Here is a 6,146-nt window from a genome sequence, read left to right on the forward strand (position 1 = left end):
ACAAAAAGCACATAAACATTAGGAAAGTATGAAATGTTAACACACTGTTATTAAATTAAAACATTTTAAAGCTCTCCCGTTGTATGTCCTCTAGAATGAAATATAACCAAAAAGGATTCAAAAAGTCAATTTTGTATCTCCGTTGCAAAAGTGAAGAAGAAACACTCATTCACATGCTTAGGGATTGCAAGTATCAGAGATGTTGATTTCACTTTGCTGAGATGCATCTGCAGTTTAATAAACATGTATTGGTAAGTTGAATTCAAGCATACAAGGTAGGAAGGAAATACACAATGTAACTACATTATGGCTTCGTGTATAAGTGCAGGGAGTGGCAGTAATTAAATTACAAACCTGTCTCAAATGTAATAAACAATAGTCATTAATAGCATCACTGGCTAGGAAAAGATACAAGGTCTTTTTTCAGTGTGTTACCTGCCAGTCTAAAGGCCTAGATTGAAGAGATTAATTTCTTTCCCCTTGGCATCATCATTCTCAACTTCGTCTTCATCAGAAACAAACCAATTGTAAGGCAGCTGGATTTTAGGCTCTATTATTGTTGCTGCTGCTGCTTTCTTCTGCATTATCTATGACTTCTAAAGGAAAACATGTTATTGATCTTTTTATTGAGCCCTCTACGTCTTCCCTGGTTAGCACACACAACCCCCACTGGTTCATAATAAAACCTTGACATGTTTTAAATGCGATTCGCGCTCCTGTTTTCACAAAATGGCAGTGCTGTCGAGAGATGTATATTATCCAAATATAATTTTTTCCATCAACCCGGTTTAGTTCCAAACTAATTGGCATATCAAAGCATTCTTCCGTGTAATCATTTTCAAAAGACAAATAAAAACGAGACAAATAGAGTGAAAGAAATGGATAAAGCGATACTGCACAATAAGTAGTATCAAAATGAAATGATACACAAAAGACGAAGCCAACCCAGTCAACATCTATATTAGAGTGTTTTATCCTTATTATTGAATTTCCCTTAAATCGGTGATCAAACCACTGTGGGATAGTTGGACTTCCATGGAAATCAACATTTTTCCAATCCCACGGAAGAATAAAGTCAAAGCCACATCGGAAATGACGAGGTTCCTGATATCAAAAGAAAAACAACTTATATATTAGAGCGAAGGCATTCAAAGTGCACACCTCAAATAATCATATATATTAGCTCCAAAAAGTGGTGAACAACTTGACAAACAGTGATCAATTAATTGACTATGGGGCATTCAAAAATAATGTAAATAGTTCGAATGGATGAGATGTTGTCATGAAAATATGTTGATAATGGGATGAGTTAACCCTAAAAGATAAAAGAGCTAAGACAATATTTGAGTATATTCTAGAAGTTCAAACCTAAGCGTGAGGGTGTGTGTTAAGTGTCTTTCCTATGTTTATAAGTAGGACTAGGAGAAATCTCTCAACTTTTAAAAACAAAATCAAAGAATAAATCAAGATACTCTAACCTAAACTACCTTCTTCCTTTTTTCCAAACAAAAAACTACTTTCTTCCTCATGAATCAGTACATGTGTAAACACATCGTAAAGCAAGAAGTTATAGTAAGCGGTTGTAGAATCTATATATCCTCGAAGGTAGAGTATGCGCACCTTTACTAATCTTAGTAGCCACATTAAATCAAATTCTTTGAATGTTGTATCTTTGACCACCATAGGACAGTCAAAAATATATAATCCGGACCTATGGTCACGAGACCCAGATGTGATTTTGAAATACCTTCCCACTGAATCTAATAATACGCTGCTTAGTGTTGGAAGATCAGGCAATTGTTGAAGCCTATGACAATGAGATAAGTTTAAATACGCTAGACGATAAAGCCTCTTGATGGAATAGGGTAGTTTGGAAATCTTGTTTCCTTGTAGATTTAATCTTTCTAAGGACCTTAATTCTCCAATAGCAGAAGATACTTCAAAAATATGGCAAAAGCTTAAGTCAAGAGAAATTAATGATTCCATTTTAATAAATTTGTCAGGTATTCTAACAAGCTTTGTGCAGTCTTTCAAACTTAAGAATCTAAGCCTTTCAAGAGTCCCAATAGATTGATGAGTCGTGGTTAAACTTGTACATCGATCCATGTCAAGGTACTCAAGATGTAATGCTTCTGTGAAATCTGGAATTTTATCGAGTTTTGTACAACCAGAAAGACGTAGAATTCTCAGAGAACATAATCTTGACACACTTCCGAAAGAGAGGCTGACCAGACTGCTACAGTTTTGCAAACTCAAAAACACAAGTTCTGTAAGGAGTCCAATTGATTCATCCACTACCAACAAGTTTATACATCCAGTAAGATCTAACCGCTCAAGATTTTCTAACCCTTCAAAGCATGGAGTCATCTTGAGATTTTTGGAGTTGCTCAAATCCATCCTTTTTAGGGAAGGTAGATACTGTAAGCGAGAATTAGTCACTGACGTGTTAGTATACCATATAAAAACTTGAATATCATTCATTTTATCTAGTATGCTTTTAGAATTGCAATAGTAACAAGAGAAATTTACATCCCCTTTAGTTTGGATCACGTTCTGTCCATCTCTTATATAACCATTTTTACTTTTAAGGGGAGAATATATATATTTCAACACAAGACAAAATGAAAGTGCTATTCAAATTTTATGGTAGGGGATGGTAGTTTAATTTACCTTAATTATATAAAACTATTTAAGTAAAATTACTTTCATAATAACTTAACAACAACATTATAAACTTCTCTGGGTATAATATTGTCTATTGAATCTCTCTACCGTTGATTTGAATGGATGGAAAAATATGAAAGGAGCATTAAAAGTACCCGAATGCCTTCCCAGAATTGTTCGATGCTACTGTTAGGCATATTCAATTCAACAAGGTTCCATGGGTGAAAATCTGAGGGCAAAGAAAGAAAAGGGCAACCATTCCACGAAAGATAGCATAGCGAGTTTGAGAGGGACATCGGCATTCCTGAAAAATTCCTATGATCTAATATGAGCAATTTAAGGTGCCTCATTTTTGATAAATCTTCAGCTCTCAACTTATTGAATTTAAACCCATCCTCCTTTTGATCTAGGACTATAGCTTTAACTTGTATTTCATTCTGAAATGTTGAGAATAAACAAAAACATATTATAAAAGGTGACAGATTAATAATTTGAATTAACTAAATTCAATGCCAGACCATTGAATGATCTGAGCAAGATGGACTTGGATTCTCTGCATCCAGTTGCACCATAAAGCCGTTTGTAGTTGGCTGTACCATAAAGTAGACTACATAGGATCTAAATCCATCTTATTTCAGGCTCTTAATGTAATGGTCTGAAGCCGACTGCATTATAAAGTTCAATACAGAGGATTCATTTTGCAGCAACATATGATATCGTATTTAAGAATCACTGCTTTAAGCCTTCACTTGTCTCTTCAGAATGAAATTTTTCATTCCTTAATAAGTACTATGTTCATTACCCTAAAGCATTGTGTGGAAAATAATATTAGGTAGACTCCTTTTTTGTTAGACATACAAAATTATTTTATGTTAATGGAAACGTAATTATTATAGAAAGTGTTTGGCAATATATGCTACCTTTTCTGTTATCATCACATGATGAAAATCCCAAGAAAGCCACAACCTACTCCAAAATCCTGGCTCATCGAGATGTTGTCCCTTGACAATATGCTTCCCCATCTCTTGCAATGTATCATGCATATGAATTTCATGATTTCTAATGGTTATGAGTGATTTTTCCGTGATAATTGGAATTCCGATATCAGGATTCAATCCACAAGCGTCTAGAATTCGTCGCACATAATCCACTCTTTCCCCTTTAAAGAAACAAGCAACATGAAGAAATATTTCTCTCTCTGTTTCCTCTAGTCCCTCAAAACTAGTCAGGAGAACTTTCATGATTCCACTATTTGGATTATTCAGCCATCTATCCAATGTAGCTCTCCACTGTCTGGCATTTCGGCTATACAAGAAAGAACCCATTACTCTAACTGCTAATGGAAGACATTGAGCATATTTTAGTACCTCAGGAATCAGCTCTGCATGATTACTCCAAGAATCATCATCTTGGAAGGCTTTTCTGCATAAAAGTTCATGAGCGTCATTCTCACTCATCAATTCCACCTCATAAACAATATCCACTCGATACAGTTTTAGAATATGCTCATCTCGAGTGGTTATGATTATTCTACTGCCCGCGCCAAGAAATTTGGGGATTATATGCAATTCTTGTAGTTGTTCAAATTGATCAACATTGTCGAGAACAAGAAGAACCATTATGTTGTGTAGCCTATTTCTTACAAGTCCAGATATTTCAGATGGACTGTATGCATCTAAAAATGTTTCTTTTATAGTTTGACGAAGAATTTGTTTCTGCACAGCGATAGCACCACCATCTTCATAAACTTTGCTAATGTTCTCAATGAAACAGCAAGTGTCAAATTGGTACGAGATTCTGTCGTACAAGACAGTTGCAAGAGTTGTCTTTCCTATTCCACCCATCCCACATATTCCTAAAACTCGAAAGCCATCATCCTCCGACTTTAATCTTAACAGACTTTCTAATGCTTCCATGCGAGTTTGCACTCCTATAAGGTCGTTAGCAAACCCTGAGAATTTATGTCCCAGTGTTTTTATTACAGCTTGAACAAGTTTGTCAATCTCTTCAAACTCTGGTCCAAGAGTGGGCAGAAATAAGATCACTATTTTATCAGCTAAGAAAACAAGAAGAAATTTGAACATAAATACACATATATAACTAAAGACAGTATATATTAATTCACAATTGCTGATATAAACATGAAATTTTCTCCATAAAAAAAGGAGAAAAATTCAATATGCTCAAACAAACTTGAGTTTTAAAGTGGTTTGTTGCACACGAAAAACTTGTTAAGAATGTAAAACAACATTTATATACTACTTACTTGTTCCTGACATCCCAACCAGCTAATCCAGCTAATCGTCCAGCAAATCGGTACACTCCATCCTGCTTCCGCACATGAGATGGATCAACATCATAGAAAACAGGAAACACAATTTGCTTCAGTTCAGCACGACAATGAGCAATAGCAGCCATTTCATCCAAACACCAAGTTGCGGAAGCATAATCTTTGGAGAAAACAACGATTGAAACTCGTGAGTGTTGAATTGCTTGAAAAAGTTGAGGTGAAATAGATTCTCCTTTCTGAAGTTGTTTGTCATCTTTGAAAACGAAAATACATTTTCCAACAAGATGAGCATAGAGATGATCAACAAAGGTGTTGCGAGTGTCGGAACCTCTAAAAGTGATAAAAACATCGTATTTATAGCTTTGGATGCTATGAGAATCGTTACAAGAACTAGAATCTGTACGTCTTGGACCCAAAATTATTTCCCAGAGAGAGGATGTCCAAGAAGATAACATAGACATATTTGTGATATGGTGATATGATGATGAATCACTTGATGAATTATTACATCTGTTGTATTTTATGAAGACTAATTCTTCAGACACATGAAACAATTAAAATACAAAATTGTGTTGGACTTTGTCCTTGATCAATTGACTGCATTGTTATTTGTCCACTAGTGGCTGTTATCTTATTGATATCCAATTCAAATAATAATAATTCCCAATTGATTTAATATAACTACAAATCAGAAGAAAAAAAAAACTAATTTTATTCATTTTTCTAACAATAGCACACATTGGATTTCGTATTCTTTTTTTTTTTTTTTTTTTTGTCTAAACCCTCTAGTTCATAGGAAAGGTGGCTATAATAATTCAAAATTTGATCGAGATAAAGGTAAAGTCCGACTAAAGATTGTGTCAGCCATGATTTAAACTTAGAGAACAATTAAATTGTATGGTATTTTAGAAAAATAATTAATTCGATTGGATTCTGATTTTGTTAGAAAATTAAATTGAATGGTATTTTAATATTTTGGATCGAATAACATGTATTTTGCCTCAAAATCCATTCAAACGGAACCATAAATATCTCTAATTGGTAAGCTATATTTTATTTTTAGACGCTGAGGTTCACCACCTCGCTACCACTAGATCATGACATTTCAACCATGTCGCTTTGAATCACAATAAAAACTTCACATCTTCACGATTGGAAATACATCATAAGAAATTTTCAAAGAGAAATCAAA

The 6,146-nt window shown here is 34.3% G+C and overlaps 1 pseudogene across 1 annotated transcript; it reads right to left on the reverse strand.

The window, feature by feature from the left end:
* Positions 1-233: 233 nt before the first annotated feature.
* On the reverse strand, positions 234-5,473 carry LOC146908061 (disease resistance protein Roq1-like; annotated as a pseudogene). Its single transcript, XR_015019174.1, has 5 exons — positions 4,924-5,473; positions 3,585-4,676; positions 2,820-3,101; positions 1,621-2,418; positions 234-1,104 (listed from the first exon to the last, which is right to left on the reverse strand). The product of XR_015019174.1 is annotated as a disease resistance protein Roq1-like (transcript).
* Positions 5,474-6,146: the final 673 nt, after the last annotated feature.

This window comes from Medicago sativa, chromosome 7, assembly GCF_051527215.1.
Source record: "Medicago sativa cultivar Bolivia chromosome 7, Bolivia_mono, whole genome shotgun sequence".
Classification (NCBI taxonomy): Eukaryota; Viridiplantae; Streptophyta; class Magnoliopsida; order Fabales; family Fabaceae; genus Medicago; species Medicago sativa.